The 15,254-nt window shown below is 41.6% G+C and overlaps 1 long non-coding RNA gene and 1 pseudogene across 1 annotated transcript; both read right to left on the bottom strand.

Moving 5' to 3' along the window:
• Positions 1-1,154: 1,154 nt before the first annotated feature.
• Positions 1,155-14,288, bottom strand: LOC105478768 (uncharacterized). Its single transcript, XR_011623492.1, has 3 exons — positions 13,898-14,288; positions 13,252-13,323; positions 1,155-4,625 (listed from the first exon to the last, which is right to left on the bottom strand). It is a non-coding gene; the product is annotated as an uncharacterized lncRNA (long non-coding RNA).
• On the bottom strand, positions 4,997-6,629 carry LOC139363344 (non-histone chromosomal protein HMG-17 pseudogene; annotated as a pseudogene).
• Positions 14,289-15,254: the final 966 nt, after the last annotated feature.

The following is a 15,254-nucleotide window of genomic DNA, read 5'->3' as shown; positions in this document are numbered from 1 at the left end:
GGAGGAAAAGAAAGAAGGGAAAAGAAGAAGACATTCTGAAAATAAATTGGATTCTCTTGGCACAAATGCGTGGAGAAAAAAAATATATTCCTTAGGAGAAAAAAATGAACTGAGATGGTGGGTTTATTTTCCTCTTTTAATAGTCTTCTCCCTTGGTAGGGCCCGAGGTGATTTGTTTTGGTTTTATATTGTGCTGTGATCCACCTCATAAAGCCCACAAATCTCTCATCATTTTTTCTGCCAGGCTAGGCCAGAAGTCTCTACAGAGGTTCCAAGTCTCATGCTAGTTCATGTACTTAATGAGGTGTAGGATGGTCTCAGGGGACCCCTTGGAATGTGGGAAACGAGTTCCTTTTTTCAAAACACATCGCTTTAGGGGTACTACCACCTTTCAAATCTCCTTCTGTCTTTTAGGACTGACAAGAAACCCTTCTAAACTGACTTTTTAAAATTATTTTTTAAATATGTTGTAACAAGACTCCCAAAATTTTTTTCCCAGAAAGTATAGTGTGTCTTCCTTCTCCATATCCATCAAAGGATTTCCCATTCCAGTGTCACAGTGGGTTCCACGAGCATTTTAATGATCCAGCTGTTTTCCCTTTTCTGATACACTGCAGTTTTCTACAAGTTACTGAATAATCTCATTAAGCCCTTCCAATCAGCTTGAGCATGCTTCACCTTCTTTTGAGGCAGCTGAAAAGTACCCATTATTAAAAGGCAAAAATTCTTCTAACTGCATGAAGGAAAAGACTGCAAAAGGAAGTGCAGGATAAAGTTATTTTTATATCATAGCCACACTACAGTGAAAAAGTCTAAAATACCTCACAAATATTTAATTCACATTTTATTATCATTATTTCAGAGTTATGTTCAATTCTAAACTCCAAACTTTAGGAGGCGTGTGGAGAACTTAAACTGTCCATACATTACTAAAATACTAGCAATAAACATCATATATGAAGAATGCATATTTTTCAAAACACCTTTACATACACTATTCTATTTGATTCTCAGGACAATCAAATGGATATGACTACATCCATTTCGCAGAGAAAGAAACTGAGTCACAGATAATTTATTTCATTTTTATTTAAATTTATTTATTCATTTTTATATAGTTGATGAATTCACATTATTCAAAATTCCAAAAGTACATAAAGGTGTATGGTGAAAAAAACTCCCCTCCACTTCTCACCTCTATCCACCCAATTTCCCTTCCTAGAGGAAACTGCTATTTCTTATTTCTAACATATATCCTCCTGGAGATAATGTATGCTTAGTACAGATGGCTATACATGATTTTTCTTCTTTTTATATAATATGTTAATATAGTCATTGTTCTGAACCCAGATTTTTTAAACTTAATATATCCTGGAGATCTTTCATATGAGTATATAGTGAATTTCCACTTTGTTTATGACTTCTTAATATTTGATTGTATAAACTTATACTTTATTTAAACAGTTTTACATTGATGTATTTTTTTTCTTTTAAGAGGCAAGGTCTCACTCTGTCATCCAGGCTGGAGTGCAGTTGTGTGATCATAGCTCACTGCAGCACCAAACCCCTGGGCTCAAGGAATCCTCCCATCTCAGCCTCCTGAGCAGGTGGAACTTCAGGCATGTGCCACCATGCCCAGCTAATTTTAAAAATTTTTTGTAGAGATGAGGTATTACTATGTTGCCCAGGCTTCTCTCAAGTGATCCTGCCACCTTGGCCTCCCAAAGTTCTGGGATTACAGGTGTGGGCCACCATGCCAGCCTGTTGAATCATTTCTGTGTTAGAGTTGTAGGGTCAAAAAATATGTGCATTTAAAATTTTGAGAAGTATTGTGAAATTTTCTCCAAGATTAGACAGAGATTTTAGGTGACATAGCCAAGACTGAATAGCTAATTTTTAATGGATGTAAAGTTACAACAAATGTTTTCTAACCAGTAAAATAGGGGATGTGAAGAATGGCATAATTGTGTATTTTAGGGGCCACTAATCCTTTGTGAAATAGATTTAATTGAGGCATCTGCAAGAGAAGAGAGGAGTTACCTCTCTTGTTGATTCCATTGTTCTTCATTGCCTTCTGTATTTTGCTCCCTGAACCCTAGGGCCAAGTGATGAATTAACTTCAGCAGGCCTAGATGAGTTTACCTCCCGTCAGCCCCTCCTTGTCATAGACTACTGAGATGTGGGCTCCTCTGCCTGCACCGAAAAGTTGAAGTCTTAACGTCATCTACCTCAATAAAATAGAAGGCTAAGAAGAGAAGGGGAATTAACTGATGAAGACTTTCAAAGATATTAAAAAGGTCATCAACATACTCTACTGGCAAGTTATACCTCTGTACAACGCTTGCGAGCCCGATAAGCCGCTGTCCATGGTGCTGACAACATCCCTATGGCCTGAGGCATGATTGCTTTTCCTATTTCTAGGGCATTAGGAATCTTACACAAACTCTCCTAGGCATTCTGAACCAGGGGAGAAAAGAGGAAACAAAGGAAAACAAGAGGGGCAAAGGGACAAGGGCTACTTAGAGAGGCAGAATATTTGTGAGGTTGGATAAAGAAGAGAGATTTGTCTAGGACTGGTATTGTTTACAAATCATCATAGATACTAGCGTATAATTCTGCCCCCTTCATGATGAGAAGAGGGTCATATGTACTTTACTTTATGCTTTCCATTTGTTATATGCATATTCCCTGAGGGTTTAAAGAAAAATACGGTTATAAAAAGGACGATGGAAAGAGTTATGTGGAATTCCTTGAGTGGACAATTTTAGGAATAAGATGGATTGCCATCTGCCTGAGCCGGTTTAACTGTAATTCTGCCAAAGGCTGGAAATAGACTGGATAACCTCCTGAGACCCTCACAATATTTGAAGTTAGGACTTCAATGAAAACATTCATCCTACTCTTGCTCTTTATCTCTGTTTGAGCTTCAGAGCACACTGGATTTAAACTAAAGTAACATCACAGGCTATACTGATTATTTTGTCTTATCTAAAGTCAGTTGCATTCAAGTGTTGTCTTAATACACACGAGAAGTTAATAACTTTTTCAACCTGTCACTACTTTCCCTAGCAGCACAAGAAGATAATACAGAATGTGAATTCAATAAATTCCATTTACTCCTCAGTGCTGTGCTGGAACCAAACAATCTTCCATTCACACGATTAAGTCTGAAAAATATTTATATTTTGGCATAAAAAAAGAAACATTTGAATTTATATAAAGTTTAAGTATAAAAATATAACTGTGGGCCAGGCATGGTGGCTCATGCCTGTCATCCCATCACTTTGGGAGGTTAAGGTGGGTGGATCTCCTGAGGTCAGGAGTTCGAGACCAGCCTGACCAACATGGCAAAACCCTGTCCCTACTAAAAATACGAGAATTAGCTGGGTGTGGTGGCACATGCCTGTAGCCCCAGCTACTCGGGAGGCTGAGGCAGGAGAATCGCTTGAACCCAGGAGGCGGAGGTTGCAGTGAGCTGAGATTGCACCACGGCACTCCAGCCTGGGCAACAGAGAAAGACTCTTTGCCAAGAAAACAAAACAAAACAAAAACAAACAAATAAGACCTGTATTTACATTTTTTATACTTGGTTTTGTTTTTATTTTTTAAATGGTAATTTTCAAATTGGAGAGAACATATAATATTGGAGATTAGGCCAGAGATTTCATAAGTTCTAGAATGTATCTTTCAATATTTTAAATGGCCTCATTGGCAATGCAGTTGGCTTTGTAGACCTGGCTGTTATTGTAATTATTGTCGCTATAGGGATACATAGGTTTCAAGTTGTCTGGGCTTGGGGTGCACTTATCTATGAGCAATAAAGCAACATCCAGATGTCAGGTCACCAGACATAGTCCTCAGAGGCCCCTATTAGTGTATTCACCTTCATATAGGGTGAGATCTACCCACAGGTCATGGGGAAGGGAATCTATTCTCCCCAAGGGTTATCTAATTCTGCCTGTGGGCACTGACTCATAATGCATCTGATATTCTAAACTTAAGGAGTCTCTTCACATTCTGTTAAATTTCTCTATTTCAGAGCTGTGACTTAGCTCCAATGTAAAATCCATGTGAGAAAAAGAAACATTTAAGGAAAATGGTATTGTCCTTTCTTATAGATCATTGGTTCGCAACATTTTTTCCTTACATGCAGCTAACAGAACGACCATTTCTCATTACACTGCAGTGATTCTCCACCAAAGTCTGAGTGGGAAAGGCAGAAGGGCAAGTCTCTTTCTGCTCTACCCAGAGAGGCTTATCAAAATGGGGGAAGGGTGAACTCTATAAAGCTCTGCAATTTCCAGTATGTCCTCCTGGCTTGATAGCTTCCATATGTCCTTTCCTCATCCTTTCTCTGCACCAGAAGGCTGACAAGCACCACCAGACTCCCTGTGCCTGCCCTTAGCTTCTAGTTGAATTCAGTCAATGAAAAGTACCAGCAAGAGATCAGAGGGAGTGGGTGGAAAGTTAAAGGTATTTATTTCCTTGGCTCTCTGTGGGGGTACCACAGGCTGGATACATCTCTTGACTAAAAGTCACTACTCCTGTCCAAGAGCCTTCTCTGCTCAGTCTCTGTCTCCAAGTTCTCTTCTGGTGATGGCATCTTCTCTTTATCCCTTTCAAACCTAGGAGAGTAACAGTATCCCTTGTTACTAGCCCCACAGAACTGCACAATTCCTTATGGTTTCCCTGCATCCTACATATATCTTTGTAAAGAGTCCCTTTATCAACTCAAATTACCTTCTCTTTCCTGCAAGGATCCTCACTAATACAATCTCCACCTCCCATCCCCCTCAAAAAACAAAACAAAACAAAAAAACCTTACTCTGTAAAATCTAAATACTACAATTTAGGCTTTTGTTGAAGAAAAATATATAAATTACCTATACGAATAATATTTATCTATCTTTCAGAAACCATGGTTAAATATGTGGCTCAATATTTCTTGTATAATTAACTACATGATAGTTTTGAAGTTAAATATTTTTAAAACTTAAAATATTTTATCCCAAGGAACTTATCTCTCTGTTTGCAAATAATGAGAATTCTCTAGTTTATAGCCTATAACCTATGCCATCATAGCTTGACTACTAGGAAGCTTACAGAGAAATTTATACATAAGTCAGGGTAAAACATTAGCTTGGATTTTGCTCTACTTATTTCTCCTTCCTTCGATATAGAATTTAATGTTCTATTTTCATTTTAATGGTCATGTTAAACATGTCTTTAATTCCAACTGTTTTGAAGTTAGAAAGTCCATATGTCACACATAAATGTTTGTTATACTTCTTAATGATTATTCATTGTGTTCCCAGTTATATTGATGTGGAACATTTTTTTTTCCAAGCCAAACTGTATCCAGCTTTATTAAAGATACTTTCCATAAACGATCATGGTATTTCAGGCAGGACATGGGCAGACAATCATTAACAGTATACAACTTTCAAACTCCCTTCTTCAATGGACTACCAAAAATCAGAAAGCCACTATAAAAACCAACGAAGTCTTCATCTGACGCTCTGAACAGGGAACATTTAGAGTGAGGGTCGACATTTCACATTTAGCATGTTTTTAACAACTTTTCACAAGCCAACCCTGACTTTCAGAAAGTGAAATGAAAATGGCAGAATTTATGTGAAGATCCACCAACTAGAAATGGAACCACTGCCCCTTTTGACAGATGCCATCTCAGCAGCATCACTGGAAAGTCCAGATTGCCTGACACACTGGTAAGCAATGACTGGGGGTCAGGTCCCAACAGATGTCTGGGCTTAAGGGAGTTAAGTCTATGCTGAAAAATAGAAAGGGAGAAGCGGACATAAAAACGAATTTGTTTTTCCATACCACGAGGCTTTTGTGCCAAGAGGCCACGCGTGTCAAAGTCAGGGAATCCCTCCTCCTGGGAGCCAAGAGGAAGTCTCTCAAAACCAGAAGGGAAAGGCGTTTTCCTGACATCAATCCAGCTTCAGAGACATTCTGTTAGTGACATATGCCCCTTCCCCCAAAAACAACAATGAGGTGTTCTATATGCTAACAATATAGCTTAAAAAAAAAAGTAAAACAAAATTCTGCATTTTTACAAAACTTGATAAAAAGTAGTATTTCAAACTGTGCAGTCACCATAAGCACACAGTTATCAAAAATCCACACACTTCACTTGGCCTCTCCAGAACCTTCTGCTTTCTGTGCCTGGTCTGTTTTGGCATCTCCATTTTCTGCAGGGTTATTCCTCTCCTTGCCAGCATCAGCTTTTCCCTTTTTCCCTTTGGATACCTTCTCTCTCTTCTTTGCAGGAGCCTTTTCAGGCTTGGGCTCTGGCTTTGGAGGAGCAGGTTTAGCAGACAGCCTCGCAGATCTTCTCTGTGGTTCATCCTTCCCTTTGGCTTTATCTCCTTTAGCATCCCCTTCAGCCTTTCTCTTGGGCATGCTGGCGTCGACAGTGGCAGGACATAGGCTCTGGATGCAGGATGCAGCACCGAGCAGGTTTGGTCTGTCCAAGGGTCATTCTAGCCTATTCTTCTTCTTCCAATGTGGGACTTTTTTTTACACTTGAAAAAAGACTCAGCAATAAGGCTCTTCCTATAAGCCAACACTCTAGTCAAAAATTTTCTTTGAAAAAGAAGTCTAAATCGAAATAAAATAGGCGTGTCAGTCAAACATTTGTACCCACACCTCTGATTAATTGAAGTTTTTGTTTCTTCATTAACCATCTATTTTTAATTTTTTAAAAGCACACTAACTTAAAAAGCTGTTTCTAGGGCGGGTGCAGTGGCTCATGACTGTAATTCCAGCACTTTGGGAGGCTAAGCCAGGCAGATCATCTGAGGTCAGGAGTTCGAGACCAGTCAGGCCAACGTGGTGAAACCTTGTCTCTACTAAAAATACAAAAATTAGCCGACCATGATGGTGGCTGCCTGTGAACCCAGCTACTCAGAAGGCTGAGGCAGGAGAATCACTTGAACCTGAGAGGCAGAGTTTGCAGTGAACCAAGATTGTACCACTGCACTCCAGCCTGGGTGACAGAGTGAGACTCTGTCAAAAAAAAAAAAAAAAAAAAAAAAGCTGTTTATAGTGTCCAAACAATATAGACCTACTACTTTATGGTAGAAACCTAACCTGATGATCATGAAAACTTAATAAGAACTTTCACATTTCCCTTGTTACTTTTAAAAATCAGATACAAAAAGTCACCTTTAAGAGCCTTCTTAATGAAAACATCAATAGTCTCAAACTGATGACTCTTTAACTGTAACACACTCATTCCCTGGAACATCCTCACCCTTGACATTGGGTGGGCATATGGTATATATTCCATAAATGCTTACTGAATTGAGAAAGGAAATTTATATACATGTATTGAGAAGCGTTTTCAGAAAATGCAACCCTAAAAAACCCATCCTTTAAGTGATTTACATTGCATTTCTGATTACACTTTTTTTTTCGTTTTTTGTTTGTTTGTTTTGTTTTTTTTGAGATGCAGTTTCGCTCTTGTCGCCCAGGCTGGAGTGTAATGGTGCAATCTCAGCTCACCACAACCTCCAACTCCCAGGTTCAAGAGATCCTTCTGCCTCAGCCTCCCGAGTAGCTGGGATTACAGGTGTGCGCCATGATGCCCAGCTAATTTTGTATTTTTAGTAGAGACAGCGTTTCTCCATGTTGGTCAGGCTGTTCTTGAACTCCCGACCTCATATGATCCACCCACTTCGGCCTCCCAAAGTGCTGGGATTACAGGCGTGAGCCACCGGGCCCGGCCTCTTCCACTTTTCTTGTTTCAGCACGGCCGTTGAATTTCCCTCCTCCCATCTGAGAGCATGTGTTCCTGTTTCTTTAGTTGCTTCATAGGGCCTTTACCATTCCTTCTCCTACTTGTAATAGAGCTAACAATTGAGCTAGTTTGGCCAGGCACAGTGGCTCATGCCTGTAATCCCAACACTTTGGGAGGCCAAGGCGGGCAGATCACTTGAGGTCAGGAGTTCGAGACCAGCCTGGCCAACATGGTGAAACCCCATCTCCACTAAAAATACAAAAATTGGCAGATGTGATGGTGCGTGCCTGTAGTCCCAGCTACTCAGGAGGCTGAGGCAGGAGAATTGCTTGAACCTGAGAGGCAGAGGATGTAGTAAGCCGAGATTGTGCCGAGCACTCCAGCCTGGGTGACAGAGCAAGACTTTGAGACTTCAGCTCAAAAAAAAAAAAAACATTGAGCTAGTTAGAGATACAAACATCCAGAATCAGGATGTATCAGTCGCACCATCTCCTCTTCACCATCTCATACAGTACTCCCCTGAGAAGACACTTGCTTATATATATTGTTTTTAAACTCTGATTTTGGCTTCACTGGCTTACTAACTTCATTTTCTGTGGATGATTTTCTTAAGATACTATGTATTTTTTAAAAAGTGTTTGTTGGCCAGGCCAGTGGCTCACACCTGTAATCCCAGCATTTTGGGAGGCCGAGGCGGGCAGATCACATGAGGTCAGGAGTTCGAGACCAGCCTGACCAACATGGAGAAACCCCATCTCTACTAAAAATACAAAATTAGCCGGGCATCATGGCGCATGCCTGTAGTCCCAGCTACTCAGGAGGCTGAGGCAGGAGGATCGCTTGAACCCGGGAGGTGGAGGTTGTGGTGAGCTGAGATCACGCCATTGCACTTCAGCCTAGGCAAGAAGAGCAAAACTCTGTCTCAAAAAAAAAAAGTTTGTTGATTAACAGTTTGTTAAAATCATAAATGTAATGTAAGTCACTTAAAGGATGGATTTTTTTAGGGATGCATTTTCTGAAAACACTTCTCAATACATGTATATAAATTTCCTTTCTCAATTGTGTAAGCATTTAGAGACCATCCTGGCCAACATGGTGAAACCCTGTCTCTATTAAAAATACAAAAAAAAATTAGCTCAGCATGCTGGCGCATGCCTGTAGTCCCAGCTACTCGGGAGGCTGAGATGGGAGAATCGCTTGAACTGGGGAGGTGGAGTTTACAGTGAGCCGAGCTCTCGCCAATGCACTCCAACCTGGTAACAGAGTGAGACTCCATCTCAAAAAAAAAAAAAAAAAAACTGGAAGATTGGCTGGGCACGGTGGCTCACACCTGTAATCCCAGCACTTTGGGAGGCTGGGGCAGTTGGATTACCTGAGGTCAGGAGTTCAAGACCAGCCTAGCCAACATGGTGAAACCCCGTCTCTACTAAAAGTAGAAAAATTAGCTGGGCATGGTGGCGGGCACCTGTAGTCCTGGCTACTCAGGAGGCTGAAGCAGGAGAATTGCTTGAACCCGGGAGGCAGAGGTTGCAGTGAGCCAGGATTGTGCCACTGTACTCCAGCCTGGGCAACATAGTGAGACTCTGTCTCATAAAAAAGAAAAAAAAGTCAGAGACAAATATGTACCCTTTATAAACAGGCAAAAACTAAACAATATGTGATTAAATTATTAAGAACAGCAGGGGAATTATTATTACAAAATATAGATAGTGGTAAATACAGATAGTAATATAAACATGATTCACTGCAGCCTCAACCTCCTGGGCTCAAGCAATCCTCCCACCTCAGCCTTCCACGTAGCTGGGACTACAGGCGCATGCCCGCATATCTGGCCAATTTTTAAATTTTTTGTAGAGACAGGTGTCAACATATTGCCAAGGCTGGTCTTGAACTCCTGGACTCAAGCGATCCTCCCACGTCCACCTTTCAAAGTGCTGGGATTACAGACACGAGCCACTGTGCCCGGCCTCATGCTGCACTTTCTAACTATGCTGGTAATAATAATAATGTTAGTAATGAGGATGATGATAAAAATGACTAGCATGTGTTCCATGTTCACAATCTACCACTCACAGGTCTACATGCTCTAGACTCACAGCAAGCCCTGTGCTGTTACCTAGTGTGCCTTACATTACTTAACTAGTAACTGGTGGAGTGGAGATTCTGACAAAGGAAGTCTGGCTCCAGAGCACACGTTCTTAATCTCAGCACTCTGTTCTTCTGGACACTCTTGTATTAATTTTCTGAGCCTGCAATAATAAACTACCACTGACTTAGTGGCTTTAAAACAACAGAAATTTATTCTGTCACAGTTACAGAGGCTAAAAATACAAAATCCAGCAGGGCCATGCTCTCTCCAGGGGCTGTAAGGGAAAATTCTTCCTCACCTCTTCCAGCTGCTGGTAGGTTCTTTGGCATTTCTTTATTTTTTTCCTTTGAAATGGAGTCTTGCACTGTTGCCCAGGCTGGAGTGCAATGGTGCAATCTCCGTTCACTGCAGCCTCCACTTCTCGGGTTCAAGTGATTCTTCTGCCTCAGCCTCCCATGTAGCTGGGATTACAGGCACCCGCCACTATGCCTGATTAATTTTTTGTTGTTGTATTTTTAGTAGAGACAGGGTTTCACCATGTTGGCCAGGCTGGTCTCAAACTCCTGGCCTCAGGAGATCCGCCTGCCTCAGCCTCCCAAAGTGCAGAGATTACAGGCATGAGCCACTGCGCCTGGCCTGCCCTGGCATTTCTGCTTAGGCTGTGGCTGCATCATTTCAACCTCTGCCTCTGTCTCTATATGGCCTTCTCCTGTGTGTGTGTAATCTCCATGTGTCTCACCCTTGTCACCGGACTTGGGACTCATCTGGATAATCTAAGACAAGTTTCTCTTCTCAAAAAACCTTAACTTGCCGGATGCGGTAGCTCATGCCTGTAATCCTAGCATTTTGGGAGGCCAAGGCAAGAGGATCGTTTGAGCTCAGGAGTTCGAGACCAGCCTGGGCAACACATGGAAACCCTGTCTCTACAAAAAAATACAACAGTTAGCCAGGCACAGTGGCTCACGCCTATGGTCCCAGCTACTTGTGGGACTGGGACAAGAGGATCGCTTGAGCCTGGAGGGTGGAGATTACAATGAGCGGAGATTGTGCCACTGCACTCCAGCCTGGGTGACAAAGTGAGTCCCTGTCTCAAAAAAAAAAAAAAAAAAATCCTTAACGTAAACACCTTTTTTTGTCATAAGAGGTACTATCCACTCTTTAACTATATAAGTATATTTACATGTTCTGGGCATTCGGATGTGGACATATCTTTTGGGAACCACCATTCAACGCATAAAACTATAAAAAATCAACTGACTTTTGGATATTCCATATAAACCCAGCAAACTGGCTGTATTTTCCTATCAGCTCCAATAAATGTCTGTTGATTCTTTTGAGTTTTCATTCTAGTCAATCACGTCACGTCATCTGTGAATTAGCTAAAACTGCTTTTTTTTTTTTTGGTGGAGATTCCGTATTTTATTGTGCATGCTACCCTATTATCATAATTGTCATCACAAACAACAAATGTTTAGTGAGTGTTTACTTGGTAAAAATCACTGTACTCGATAATATGGGGATCAAAAGGATGAAAAGGACATAGTCTTGGCCCTCTCAAAAGCATAATAATTGAGATATGGTTCATATACATGAAAAAATCACCATTAAGCAAAAGGGAACAAGGTTGCAATTACCTTTGCAGTGTGAGTCTTCACTTAAAATAACTGCTTTTCAGCCAGGCGTGGTGCCTCATGCCTGTAATCCCAGCACTTTGAGAGGCCGAGGCCGCCGGACCACCTGAGGTCAGGCATTAGAGATCAGCCTGGCCAAAATGGGGAAACCCCATCTCTACTAAAAATATGAAATTAGACAGGCATGGTGGCACATGCCTGTAATCTCAGCTACTTGGGAGGCTGAGGCAGTAGAATCACTTGAACCCGGGAGGCGGAGATTGTGGTGAGCCGAGATTGGGCCATTGCACTCCAGCCTAGGTAACAAGAGCAAAAGTCTGTCTCAGAAAAAAAAAGAATTGTTTTTCTTTGCCTCAATATATGAGCATGCTGCATTACTCCACATGGGCTATTTCGTCAGGACTCCCTACTCTCCCTCTCCTCTTTTTTTTCTCTCCCTTGTTTTGGACATGTCCAGTCTGTGGTCTGAACCACTCATATTATTAGAAGTCAATGGAAAAGGAAAAGCAAAGCAGGAGAAGCTTGCAGCAGAACAGCAGAGTGAGCAATAGCTATCATTATTCTCTCTACCTGGCAGGGCTTCTTGCCTCTTACATAAAACAGAGATTACTGAGGTTGCAGAAGACTCTGAAATCTTGCTAGGTGTAGTGGTTCATACCCATAATCTCAGCACTTTGGGAGACTGAGGCAGGGAGGAGCATTTGAATGCAAGAGTTCAAAACCAGCCTGGGCAACATAGTGAGATCCCATCTCTATCAAAAAAATTTAAAAATTAGATGGATGTGGTGGTGTGTACCTATAGTCCCAGCTACTCAGGAGGCTGCGTTGGGAGGATTGCTTGAGCCCAAGAGGTCGAGGCTGTAGTGAGCTGTGATGGTCCAACTGTACTTTAGCCTAGGTGACAAAGTAAGACACCGTCTCAAAAAAAAGAAGACTAAAAAACAAAAAAAAATCTGAAATCTTTCCCAGAAGCTGATTGCCAGGCTGAGAATTCTGCAGGAACATAAGACAAATAAATAACATTGATTTCTTACCCATGAAAAGAGTAAAAGATTAAGAAAATTAATAAAAGAAAATGTGACCATAAAATTTGGATTAAGGAGATATTTTTAGCCTTTCAGTTGTTCTCAGACAATTTTGGAGTAGCTTTAATTTAGCTAATCCTTGGATGGATTACTACATAAAAAATTTTAAGTAGTTTACAGAATAGGGTGTCCAATACAATCTATTTTTGACAAAAAGAAATAGATAGGCACAAAAAGGAATGTCAGCTGTCAGCTACTATCCCAAGTGCTATGATTTTAGTTTTTACTTTCTTCTTCTATGGTAACTGCATTTTCTATATTGAATATATATTACTTTAATAATTTTTAAAATATAATGTTTAGTTGAATTTAAAAATACGTTAACATATGGCCATTGTGCCCATGTCATGCACTCTATAGAAATTATATTAGGCCAGGTGCGGTGGCTCACGCCTATAATCCCAGCACTTTGGGAGGCCGAAGTGGGCAGATCACTTGAGGTCAGAAGTTAGAGACCACCCTGGCCAACACGGTGAAACCCTGTCTCAGCTAAAAATATAAAAGTTAGCCGGGTGTGGTGGCATAAGCCTATAATCCCAGCTACTCAGGAGGCTGAGGCAGGGGAATTGCTTGAACTCAGAAGGCAAAGTTTACAGTGAGCCGAGATCGTGCCATTGCACTCCAGCCTGTGCAACAAGAGCGAGACTCCATCTCAAAAAAAAAAAAAGAAAGCATATTTACCACACAATGTCACACCTGTGAACCAGCAGGAGAGAGACCCAGAACTGGGGAGATGGAGGATAAGATCAATCTCTGAAATAGAAAAGAGTAGAATTCCTTTAAAATAACATCCTATACAGAAAGATCATTGGCCAATTATTTTGGTGGGACCAAACTAGCTCCCAAGTTGTTTCTCGAATTATAGGAAGTTATTTCTCAGGAAGACATGGACTGAAAAAGAGCTCAGACAAGGATTAGAAGAGGGGACCCCTTGGCCACTCCCGTGCTTTCCTGAGCTTGCATTATTAGTTCTATTTCAACCACAGTTTCTTTCCAGTCACTTATCCATGGATCAGGCGGATGTTTTCGTTAAATTAGAAAGCATAACCCATAAATCCACTAAACTGGGCTCACATCAGTTACAAGTGGTCAAAATGCACTGGGGGGCTACAGGAGGGTGCCGCCCACCCCCCTCTGAGTTGAGGCCTCTCCAACAGCACACCTGACACAGGCATCATGGCCCTCAGTTGTACTAGAAGGATCATATTATCTAGTACAATTCACAGGGGTGAGTGCCAGGAGTCAAAACAAACATTGAATGTTAGCAAAGCAGAATTTACATTTTTAGATAAAATTAATATAAATAGATATTTTAGTATCTTCTTACCATGCTCCAAAGAAGTGTCAGGGGCCCCACGCTCACACCCCACTTTGGAGAATGCCGGTGAAGAGTAGGAACGGAGGCAAACATTTCAAAAGCTTCAGATAAACGTTTACATAATCCCATCAGCTACTCCATGGGGTAGATCAGGACAGTCTCACTGAAAATGCAGGTTCATAGAAGGAAAGAAAATTGCCACATTCCCATAATTAACCAGGGCACAGTTGAAATCCCAAATGTCCCTGCCTGACCCTGCATCCGGTCCCATCTCACAGGAGGTCCCTGCCAGGTGGGTTGGCCCAGGAAGACTTTGCCTGTGAGGAAGCCCCGATCTGGGTAAACTGCAAGGCAGAAGGCAGGAGCAGACAGAAAGCAATAGGAAGGAGCAGTTGCTGGCTTGGGGAAATGAAGAGTTTGAGGAGATGAAGGGGAAGTCCGTGTTTCAGTTATCAGCGAGCCTGCAGGAGGAAGTGCCCAGCACACAGCAAGAAACCAGTAGTCAGGTCAGGTATGCAGATATAGAAGTGGGAGTCATCTGGGTGGAGGTTAAAACCAAAGACATGTAAGAGAAACTTGGGCCGGGCACGGTGGCTCATGCCTGTAATCCCAGCATTTTGGGAGGCCGAGGCGGGCGGATTACCTGATCTCAGGAGTTTGTGACCAGCATGGGCAACACAGTGAAACTCTGTCTCTACTAAAATACAAAAAATTAGCTGGGCATGACAGCATGCACCTGTAGTCCCAGCTACTTGGGAGGCTGAGGCAGGAGAATTGCTTAAACCAGGGAGACGGAGGTTGCAGTGAGCCGAGATCGCGCCACTGCACCCCAGCCTGGGTGACAGAGCAAGACTCCATCTCAAAAAAAAAAAAAAAAATACTAAAATTAGCCGGGCATGGTGGCACATGCCTGTAATCCCAGCTACTTGAGAGGCTGAGGCAGGAGAATTGCTTGAATCCAGGAGGCGGAGGTTGCAGTGAGCTGAGATCATGACACTGCACTCTAGTCTGGGCAACAGAGCAAGACTGTCTCCAAAAAAAAAAGAAACATGAAGAGAAAAGGGAGATGGAGGGAGCCAACAAAGACACATTTATGTGTAACATGGAGTCACTCACAGTTGCAGTAAATCCCCAAAACTAAAACTGGGCTCCAAAACTAAAATAATAGGTCACGCATGAGCACACACATAACATAACTCCAACAGAATTAGCCACAACAAATGCATAAATGTAATTATTCATTCAGCCTCCCCACACAAATCTTACCATTGCTGAATTTTTATCACATGCCTAAAAAAATGAAATACTCAGTAGTGAAAGGTGATCAGTAGCAAAACGATTACCTATAACAGCACTAAATTAAACA

This window comes from Macaca nemestrina, chromosome 5 (assembly GCF_043159975.1).
Source record: "Macaca nemestrina isolate mMacNem1 chromosome 5, mMacNem.hap1, whole genome shotgun sequence".
Lineage (NCBI taxonomy): Eukaryota > Metazoa > Chordata > Mammalia > Primates > Cercopithecidae > Macaca > Macaca nemestrina.
The sequence above is the reverse complement of the archived record's forward strand: the minus strand, read 5'-3'. Positions and strand labels throughout refer to the sequence as shown.